This window comes from Balaenoptera physalus, assembly GCF_965194825.1.
Source record: "Balaenoptera physalus genome assembly, chromosome: 21".
NCBI lineage: Eukaryota > Metazoa > Chordata > Mammalia > Artiodactyla > Balaenopteridae > Balaenoptera > Balaenoptera physalus.
Window position 1 is genome coordinate 38,103,686 of NC_138902.1, and position 11,575 is coordinate 38,115,260.

At 45.1% G+C, this 11,575-nt stretch overlaps 1 long non-coding RNA gene across 1 annotated transcript; it reads right to left on the reverse strand.

Moving 5' to 3' along the window:
* Window positions 1-232: 232 nt before the first annotated feature.
* On the reverse strand, window positions 233-5,608 carry LOC309651420. Its single transcript, XR_014258115.1, has 2 exons — window positions 1,597-5,608; window positions 233-1,273 (listed from the first exon to the last, which is right to left on the reverse strand). It is a non-coding gene; the product is annotated as an uncharacterized lncRNA (long non-coding RNA).
* Window positions 5,609-11,575: the final 5,967 nt, after the last annotated feature.

Consider the following 11,575-nt stretch of genomic DNA (forward strand, 5'->3'; position numbering starts at 1 on the left):
ATACACTACCAAATGTAAAATAAATAGCTAGTGGGAAGCAGCCGCATAGCACAGGGAGATCAGCTCGGTGCTTTGTGTCCACCTAGAGGGGAGGGATAGAGAGGGTGGGAGGGAGATGCAAGAGAGAGGAGATACGGGGATGTGTGTGTATGTATGGCCGATTCACTTTGTTATACAGCAGAAACTAACACACCATTGTAAAGCAATTATACTCCAATAAAGTTTTTTAAAAAAAAAGAAAAGAAAGAAAGATCCATTCATGTATGAAAATGTGAGTTAGAAAAAAGCTGGCTTTGCACGTCAGAGGGGAGGAAATTCTTCCAATAAATAGTTCTCAGTTAAGTATCGATATATACACATGTAGAAAAACAAAACTTCACCTCTCTCTCACACCACTCACAAAAATTAGATTTTAAATCTAAATGTGAAACGCAAAACAGTTAATCTTCGAAGAATATAACAGAGGTTAGTATCTTCCTGATCTTAGTATAGGGAAAGATTAAACAAGACACCAAAAAAGTAAAAGCACAAAAATAAATTATTTATAATTTATACCCCATTAAAATTAAGAACCTCTGTTCATGAAAAAACACTATTACAAAAATGGAAAGGTAAGCCACAGAGTGGAGGAAAACACCTGCAGCCCATTCAACTCACAATAGAATGGCATCCAGAATATAGTCAGACCTTCCAAAAATCAATAGGAAAAAGACAGACAACCCAACAGAAAAATGGGCAAGAGAATTAATGGACAGGTACTTCACAGCTGAGAATATCCAAAAGGCCATAAATATATAAAAAGGTATTCAATCTCATTAGTAATCAGTGAAATGAAAACAAAAACCACAAGAAGATGCCTCTATAAACCCATGGTAATGGCTAAAGTGAAAAAGACAATACCAAGTGTTCACATGTACATGGAGCATTGGAAACTCTCATGTACTGCTGTTGGTAAATTCGTACAGTCACTCTGAACATACACATCCCTGACAGAATACTTACACAGGTACACTAAGAGACAAGTGAGAGAATGTTTATAGCAGCACAATTCCTAATAGCCCCAAATTTGAAACAACCCAAGTCATCAACAGTAGAAAAAACAAATAATTGTATACAGCGATGAAATCAAATTAACTACAGCTACATATGACATCATGGATGAATCTCACAAATATATATAATAAGTGAAAGAAGGTGGATTCAAAGAATATGTCTTTATGACTCAACTGATATATAATTCAAATTTAGGCCAAGAAGTTAGGACAGGGCTTCCCTGGTGGCGCAGTGGTTGAGAATCTGCCTGCCAATGCAGGGGACACGGGTTCGAGCCCTGGTCTGGGAAGATCCCACATGCCGCGGAGCAACTGGGCCCGTGAGCCACAACTACTGAGCCTGAGCGTCTGGAGCCTCTGCTCCGCAACAAGAGAGGCCGCGATAGTGAGAGGCCCGCGCACTGCGATGAAGAGTGGCCCCCACTCGCCGCAACTGGAGAAAGCCCTCACACAGAAACGAAGACCCAACACAGCCAAAAATAAACATAATAAATAAAAATTTAAAAAAAAAAAAAAAAAAAAAAGAAGTTAGGACAGTAGCCACATTTGGGGAGGAAGGAGGGATGCTGATGGAAAGCTGGCAAAAGGAGGTGAGGACGGCCGTGCACTGCAGTCATGTCTGTTTCTCCATTGCCAGGGTAATTCCATCACTGTGTTCTCTATGGTGATATATTAAGCTGTACATTTGTGTGTGCCTTTTGTCTGTGTGCATCTTACGTCAATTAAGGAAGCTTTGAAAAAAGAGCATCCATGCTTGCACTTTGTTCCTTCTTCCTCATTTTCCTTCATCTTGCGGCCGCAGATGCTTTGGGGACAGCTGGTGCCCTCTTTAAGATGCTGGACTGTGGGCACAAATTCTGGGCATAATGGAGACAAGGGCTAGAAATATTCAAGATCCCTGAGGCCAGCCTACCTCTGGATTTTTATGTGGCAGAGAAATGCACCTTTATCTGGTTTAAGACACTGCAGCTCTGGCCACTCATACAAATTCTATCGAGTACAGAGAGCCAGGCCACAAATCTAAGACTCACAGACCCCCCACTCTGATCTCTTTGCAAACCTCGCACTGAGTCTGACGCAACTATGAATAAAATGTTCTAGAAATTTCTTGTCAAAGAAAAAGCAATCAAATCCACTTATGTAAAAATAAATATTGGGGGCACTGCCAAAAAACCCTGTAATTGGAAACATTCTGCTTTGTTACACCTTAAAAATCAGTGTTTTATGGTATTGATTTTTCTCTTTTTCAGCTATGGCAGTTGTTGCTTCATAAAATTGGAACGTAGCCTTTTCCTTTTTCCCATGTAATTTACTCACTCCTGTGTGTTAATACTTGGCAAATGATTTTTCTCAAATATGCAGATATTTCTAAGTACTTTGCTTGGGTTTTTTCCCTTGACAATTTCAGCCTACACTCAATGTCATCTGGAATATTTTACATGGAAATAAAAAGAGGGAACAAAGAAAAAAATGTCATGTAACGATGTGATTCACTGGCTCCAAAAGCCATTTCCTTGGCAAGGGGTCACTCAAACGTTATACCAAGGGATATTTATGGTCGTAGAACCAAACGAAGTAAAGTAGAAATACAGTACAAGAGCTGTCCCCCAGGACAAGAAGCCCAAAGATGAGATTTTATCTGAGGACAAGCTCAGGCCCCACCTGGGAAACTCACAGGTCACTCAGTTTTCTAATTTTCACCTAACTTTTGAGTTCCTTGTTTGCAACTCTTGGTAGGCAGAGTCTAATCCAAATATTTGATTTTTTTTTTTTTTTTGGTATGTCCCTTTTTAGTATGTCCCTTAATATTTGAGTTTTTCAGGACAGAATTTTCTGTCTTCTTTACCCGGTTTGGCCCTACCTGTTTTCACCCCTGTTAGGAAGGAGACCCGTTAGCGTAATGATGTAGCTCAGATGCACACTGACAGGGTGTTAGGTACTGAATATTTGTGTCCACCCTGAAATTCATATGTTTAGACCGTAGCCCGCAATGTGACAATATCGGGAGATGGGGCCTTTGGGAGGTAGACTTAGATGAGGTCATGGGGCAGAAGAACCATGATGGGATTAGGGTCCTGATGAGAAGAGGAAGAGACACCAGAGCTCTCTCTCCGCCCTATGAGGACACAGTGCAAGGTCTCCATCTGAAGCCAGGAAGGAGGTGAATCAGCCAACACCTTCATCTTCGGCTTCCAGCCTCAGAACTGTGAGAGATGAACGTCTATTTCTTAAGCCACTCAGCCTGTGGTATTCTGTCATAGCCGCCAGAGGTAAGGCATGGGGGATTAATATTAGTTTAAGAAGGGTTGAAGAGCTGGAGAAGGTAATGATTCAAGGAAAACAGGACTCTCTACTCATGACCACCAGGGGGCAAGATGAAGCCAGCACCCTGGAGAGGACAGAGGAGCTAGAAAATGAGGGAAGGGAATAAAAACAAGAGGAAAGGAGCTTGCACATTCCCATCTGAGTCAGACAGCCACGGAGGAGTAGATGACCCAATATCGAGATTAAAGATGTATTCCATACCACTTTATTTAAATTAATTAATTTATTTCTTTATTTTTAGTTTTGGCTGAGTTAGGTCTTCGTTGCTGCGTGAGGGCTTTCTCTAGTTGTGGCGAGCAGGGGCTACTCTTTGGTGCGGTGGGTGGGCTTCTCACTGCGGTGGCTTCTCTTGTTGTGGAGCATGGGCTCTAGGCATGCGGGCTTCAGTAGTGGTGGCACACGGGCTTCAGTAGTTGTGGCACATGGGGTTCAGTTGTTCCACGGCACGTGGGATCTTCCTGGACCCGGGCTCGAACTCATGTCCCCTGCATTGGCAGGAGGATTCTTAACCACTGTGCCCCCAGGGAAGTCCCTCCACACCACCTTTTGAAGTCCATGCGAGGGTGGGCTCTTTCTTGAGGTGGACCCAATCTTCCACGATGGCAGGTCCCTGTCTGTTACTTACCCACTCCTCCCACTCCCCGTGAAGCGTCTGTAAGGATAGATGGTTCCTGAGTCAGTCTTGACTCAGAGTAGGTCCAAGTGTGTAAAGAATTGGGGTGGGAAGAGGGGGTGAGCAAGCCTTCACAGCTCACTGGGAAAAGGGAAGTGCTAACCTGCTTGATGGTTGAATGTTTCATCTCACTGGAGAGTAGAAATGGAGAGGAATTCTCTCTTACAACAGAGGGAAACGCACGGGCTCTGCCTACCACCTCCACCAAGGGCCAAGCACCCCCTCAACGCCTACGAGATTGTAAGTGACTGATTTCTCTCTCTGCCCTTGTTTCCTCGAATCCACCTACCTCTTGGTTCAACTATTGGCATCACATCTCACTAGCTCTTTTATACGAGACAAATGACTTCGTTACTGTAAACCTCAATGTTTCCATCTGTAAAGCAGAAATATTAATACTATCTCCAAAGATGGTTGTGAAAATTAAAATAACCCAGAGAGCGTGATTCTCATGGCACTCGATAAATAGAAGATGTTCATTAAATGTTTCTTTCCTTTTGCATATTACGAGAAGAATGAGTAATACGGACAAAAATGACTGAGCACGTGTTAAAATCCCTGAATTTCCTCATTGTTGAGTACACTTCAAGCTGGAAATGTCTCACCTGGGTAACCAAAACTTTCTTAGGCTCAGTTCCACATCTGTAAAATTGTGATAAAATTACTTCCTCGAGGAGGATTTGTGAAAAAAAAAAAGATAGGATAAAGTCTCCAGAATGCTTCACATAGTATCTGAAACATGGTACTTTTCGATAAAAGGAAGCAGCTGATAATCAATTATTAATCATCAAACAAGGCACTACAACCTTTTCTAGCTAATTTTAAATTCAAGTTCTGGGAGAGCAGAAAACACCTCCACAAGCCAACCCTAATACGTGTTTTCATCTGTTGATATTTATGGCAGCTTGTTATTTATATCTAAGTGAGAAGAATACTACATAGCTTTCTCACATTCTTCGACAAATCCAATAATTTTTTGAGTGAAGAATAAATAAAAGAGAAATAAATTTAATTTATCAGATTAGTTCTAACTGATCAATGTTGAGAGAATGGAGCATGGAATGTATATACTTTGAGGAATGAGGTCCTAAATAATTTCAGATGGAGGGAAAAGGGCAGAAAGAGAATTATAGGAGCCACAGACCTCCTATGTAATCATTTATTTTGGCTTAGGCTTACCCAATCTACACGTTCCTGGAGCTAAACAATGCTAAGGTAGACCTAGCCACCTGCATGTTTTTTCTCCATCCACCATATTTCTTGCACAGATGTATGTTTCTTTCTCCTGATAATTGTATTTAAGGAGTCTGAAAAATCATAGAATCCCTCTGAGCAAGTATCTGACTTTTCCTGATGTTTGGAAATTCAGGCATAGACAAATGACTAAGCTGGCAAAGGAAACTTAATTCTGTTCCCAACTTTAAATTCCTACGGGAACGTCGATTGGCTTTTCACCATATTCATATGCCTCGTCAGGAAATGTTCCCACTGATGAAGGTTCAGAAGGAGAATTCTAAGAAAGAAAATTCTCCTCCTTTCTTGGTTCTTCAAAATCAGTCATCCCATGAGGGGTTGAAATAAAGGATGTTGTGAACAATGAGAGGCTCCATCAGGCGTGAGATGCTTCTTCCCACCTCTCCATCCCCCTGCCTCAAGTTTCCGGCAAGTTCAGGAGAGAAAACGTTGCCCTTCTCACCAGAGAATGTACCCATAATACGCAATCACAGAAGAATAAAAGACATCAACAAACCTCATTCTCTGCCCAAAACCAATTCATGCATTCAAGTCACTCTGAGGAGAACATCAGTAAAATTATAGGAAAACTCAGTAGAACCAACAGCTGCCTGTCAAGCAAAATGCTCCAGACACACCTCTTGCCTGAAGACAAGGCTCTGGCAGAGGGATTCTGGCTCCCCCTGGCGTCCGACTAGATGCCTCCCTTGGATGGTGGGCTTGTCTGGGAAGCTGTACAGTTTAGTGGTGAAGCGCCCAGGGCTCAGATGGCAGGTGTATCCCTCCGTTCCTTGGGCAATTTATGTGCCCTTTTTACACCGTGGTTTCTTCCTCGGGAAACTAGCCCCTCATGAGGTTGAGCTAATCCGTGTTAAGCACGTCTAAGAGTCTCTACCTTTCTCATTCTGTTCTGCTTCCTAGATCACCTCCTAACTCACGCTGCCTCCCTGTCTCCACCATTAGATGCTCCAGAGCCCTGGATGCAGGAACACAAGCTTCTGAACCAGCCGCCCCCCAAGCCCTGCCCCCGACTTCCATCCTGCAGGCAGGTCGACAGCCAGACCCCCGCTCTGGGGACACCAGGCACATACTCTGACGAGACTCCAGCTCCCCAAGCCCTGATGGCCCCTTGCCAGAAATGGACGTGAACTTGAACTTCTTTCTTCCCTCTCCTGCATAAAGGCCAAAGCTCTTTCTGATGTATTATAGAACCACGTGTCTGAGGGTCCAGAACGTCAGTCCACTTAGACAACAGAAGAGGGCCCAGTGCAAAACAGAAAGGCAGGGTCTCTTGTTCAAAAGGCGGGAAAAACCTTTTTTTACTTTGTTCAACCATCTCTCTCTCTCTCCACATGACCTGGAGGTTGTTCTTCGCTATTTAGTGTTACACCCCCTCCCCCTAGGCACAGGGACCCTCCTGCGCGAGTGCACACCTGCACTGAAGTCCACCCACAACTCAGCTCCTGGGGTACCTGACCGTGACATCCCCAAGCTCGTGTCCCAGAGCCGGGGCAGGGACAGCAGATGGGCAGCCGAGAACCCACCCAGGGATACAGAGAGGTGCACAGAGGCAGGACAGAGCACCGAGGCTCCGGCCCCAGCACACGATCCAGCAGAGTGCACTCAAAACACAAATTCAAAGAAGAAATTATTAAAAATTCCGAAAGGGCGGCCACAGAGCATTAACCCCAAGTGCAACAAAACAGATCACTCATTCCTGAAGCCGGCCCTGACCAGAAAACCTGATTTTATTCATCGATTCAGAAAGGGACACCTATCCTCATACTTAACGTTACCATTATTTGAGGCTCCACGTGTTTAGATAGTCACACCCCAGATAATCCTGAACCACCAACTGCCTGAGAAAAACTGGGGGGTCACACAGGACATGGGTTTGCACCTCAAACAAAGAGCATCTTGTCTTGACCATCCCGTTCCATAAAAATGGAATTTTGTCATTGATTTAAAAAACAAAACAGCAAATGCCAACATACCACGCCCCGGCTGGAAATCAATGAGTTGTAACAATATACAGCTCCACAGATTTCCAGAGAGATTAACTCACAAAGAGTCATCATTGAAAGACGATGTGGTCCTCAGTTACTTCAAAAAACAGGGACACTAACAAAATCCACCTTATAAGGTGGCCGTGAGGACTAAATAATGTAATGAATGGGAAAGCTTGGCCAGGGTATGGCATAGAGTGATCACTCAAGAATCAGTAACTATTGTGGTGGTTATTATTGTGTGTAGGAACTAGGCCCTCACTAATTACGTGTATCAAAATGTCTACAGGACACTCGGATGTCAGTCTGACATCTGAAACAACATCTCTAAATCCTTCAAATTTTGCATGAACTTAAGTACATGGCCATATACTTAAGAGGTCTCCCCTACCGCTTCCAAATTCCCTAAATTTAAAACGTGAGAATTCCATTCCACCACCGCCTCTTTCACCAGTCAGCCTACGGTACATGTCTGGCCCTTCTGCCATTAAAGCTTGCTAATTCCCATCTCAGGGCCCTGCCTCCACCCGCCTCTAAAATGGGTATACGTCCTCCTTCCTTCCTTCCACATCAACCGACCCTACAACACTGCAGTGACGTCCATCAGCAGGCGACAGGCATAGTGGAGAACAAAGTTTGGGATGAGACAATCCAGGGTTAAAGTCCTGGCTGTCCCTCCAGTTAGATGAGTAGCATAACTTTTCTGAGACTCAGTTATATTATCTGTTAACTGGGTAGAATCATATCTGCGTCTCTGCAGAGGATTAAGAGACAGGGTTTACAGAGCTCCTGGTGTGGAATTAATCCTGAACGAATCGGATGGGGAGAAAGGTAAGAAGGGCGTGCAGGCACGGGCACTGGGCCCCTGGGAGGTGTGGGGAGGGTTGGAGCATCGAAGCTAAGCCTCACCTGCTCTCCTGTTCCACCCAGGGCGGCCCCTGCCAGGGTGTAGCTCGTCAAATAACACTGCCCGGGGAGCCTCACCTCTGGATAAAGATATCAGCGTAGCTCACAGACTTGAACGGCACTCTGGCCAAAAATGCTATATAAAGATTAAGTATGTGACAAAAATTTGTAGCAACATCAGCTAATTGCAAAGTTGAGGAAGAGAAAGTAATTAAAGTTAGAGATGAGCCAGCAAGTAACTCACTTAATCGTGAGCACAGACCCTTCCCCAAGCCTCTCCTCTTGGGGGGGAAAAAGAAGGTGTGCAGGACTGTGGAACACATGAGCCGAGTTCAGGGTGTTATTTTCTGGGATTGATCCAGGCTGCCCGCTTTATCTGGAACAAAGGAGATCAAAGCAATTATTGTTTACCGTATTTTCTTCGTGCTTTTTTAAAAGTGGTTTTTTACAGTGAAATACCCTAAAGAGAGTATTTCCTCCTCTGAGCATGGTTTAAAAAAAAAAATAGCGTGGACATTTCACAGATGGGCAATCAACAGACGAGACTTGGGACACACGGTTCCGGATGCATGGCAGAGATATTACGGTCCAGAATCCACAATCCTTCCAGAACCCCGGGCACATGTATTTGGAAGCACATTGGAAAATGCAAGGAGGACAGCTTAGAAATTCCACAGAGGTGAGTAAGGGAAAGGAGATTGCTCTTATGGATGGCGTCTATGTGTCCATGGGTCTATTTTTTGCTTTCTGGGGGGTTTTATTTTGTTTTTTAATCTGTATGTTTGTGGTGATGTCAAATCAAAAAATCAGTCATTTCAGCAAGACAGCATGGAGCACAGAGCCTTAGTCCTCTCTTCCAGCTGGCCGAGGGCTCGCTGGCCAACCTGCACGCTTCACGCTCCTTGTTTCAAAAGTCAAGGGGGTGCTCAGGTAAGGATGCTGATAGGGCAGGTGTGCTGACACCTGGTCTCTGCACACAGCGGCTGTCATTCTCCAGAAGCCAACTTATGGGTGATGGGCTCAATTGTGTCACCTCCACAAAAGGCATAACCCCCAGCACCTCAGAACGTGACCTTATTGAGAAATCAAGCCATTTCAGATAAAAGTAGTTAAGATGAGGTCAGACTGGAGGTGGACCCCTAATCCAATAGGACAGGTGTCTTTATAAGAAGATGGTCATGTGAAGACACAGACACACAGAAGGACACAAAGGCAGAGGTGCATGATGTGTCTACAAGCCAAGGATACCAAAGACGGCCAGCAAACCAGCAGAGCTGGGGGAGGGGCACAGATCATCCTCCCTCACAGCCTCAGGCAGAAGCAACCCTGCCCTGCCGACACCTTGATCTCGGACTTCCAGGTTCCAGAACTGTGAGACAATGCATTCCTGTTGTTTAAGCCCCCAAGTCTGAAGTATTTGTTACGGCAGCCGAGCCGACAAACACACTACATAAGGTGAATTCTCCTTCTTAGGTGACACAGTGAGACTTGAACATTGGGAGTGTGTTTATAGCTCAAGGCTCTCACTCGCGCCCTGAGGTCACCCTCAGAGTGGAAGGGCCACTGGCCTAGGGTTACCAGACCTGGGCTTGGGTCCAGCCCGTGTGACCTTGAGCTCAGAATCCTCCGCTGTAAAACAGAGTTGGTGATATCTGCTGAGTCGACCCCACATGACCCTCAAGAGAGTCAAATAAAACCTTTGAGGAAAGTACTTTGTCATTGAATATGCTAAGCAAATACAGTACGTAGTGTTTATATTATCCCATCATGTACTTAACACTTCCAACTGGCCATGTCGTGATACCCTCATATGAACATTTTCCGAGGAAAAACTGCTATTTTTTCATTTTGTGCATTAGGTCATTTATTTACTTATTGAATAAGTATTGATCTAGGTCCTATGAGCTGGGGCCCAGGGATACTGAAAAGATGCTGTCCCTACCCGAATACACCTCATATCTGAAGTGAATAAACATCTCTGTCACATATCTGAAGATGTCTTCTGACCTTAGACATGAATAAAACACAGAGCGCTGAACCGGGCTGAAAGCAAAGGGAACCGTGAGAGTGGTGAGCTGATCGGGTGGAGGACAGAAGCTCACTGCATCACTGATGTTCTTGATTGTAAAAAAGGAGAATATAGAGAATTTGAAAACCCATATGTGTGGCGGCGTGTGGGTGAAACCCCTTTGTCACCCGGGACACCTCAGTCTCAGGAATGGGTAACACAGAGACAGCCATTAACAGCAGCCAGCCAGGCATGAAGAGACAGGAGGAGGTTATTTGGCTGAAGTGTGCATTACAAGACTGTTATGGACTGAATGTGACCCCCCCTAAAATTCATATGTTGAAATCCTAGCCCCCAGTGTGATGATGTTAGGAGGTGGAGCCTTTGGGAGGTGATGAGGTCATGAGGGTGGAGCCCTCACAGTGGGATTAGTGCCCTTATAAAGGGACACCCAGAGAGGCCTCTAGCCCTTTTTTCCACCACGTGAGGACACAGCAAGACGTCAGCAGGCTACAACCCTGAAGAGAGCTCTCTCCAGAACCCGACCACGCTGGCACCCTCATCTCAGACCTTCAGACTCCAGAACGATGAGAAATGAGTTTCTGTTGTTTATAAGCCCCCTCATCCGTGGTACTTTGTAACAGCAGCCACACTGACTGAGACAACGACCTTCATTGTAAAGTTGTGATGGAGACACCCTTTGCCCTCAACCGTTTGGCAAAGCACCCAAAGCTAGAGAAACAAAAATCAGACACACACGAATACACACAATGAAAAGTCAAGTCCACCGGGGATTCCACCACAGTCCACAAGTGCACATTTCCAAAAGGCCACCTAATATGAAACAGGGACTTGTGAGGACCTTTATTTCACGTCTTAATATGAAACAGGGACTTGTGTGGACCCTGAGGGACAGTAGCGTGGGTTATGAGGAGCTGGAACAGGGGGCGTCTGACTCAGGGGGGTGGGAGGGCTCCTCTGCGGAAGGGGCTGCAGCTGAGATTTGAAGGAGGAGAGGAGGTGGGTAGGAGACTAGGACAGAGGCTCCAAGTGGAGGGGTGGGGTGTGGGAAGGAGCTGTGGGGAGGGAGAGACTGGTAGGACCCAGGGTGGCTACAGAACCAGAGCAGAGCAAGGGGAGCCTGGTGGCCATGGAAGCTTCCTTAGCACATCAGGGACGTGGTGGAGGGAGATGATGAACAAGTAGTATCGTCCACCATGATGCTTCATGGAGAGAATGATACCCTAACTGATAAGAAATGAGGACCATGTGTTCTCTTTTGTCTTAACAGCTAAAATTACGACCCTCTTTCTAAGACACGTACTTTCTGAGGTGACATTTATTTCCAACTAAAATTTACTAAACCCTATGT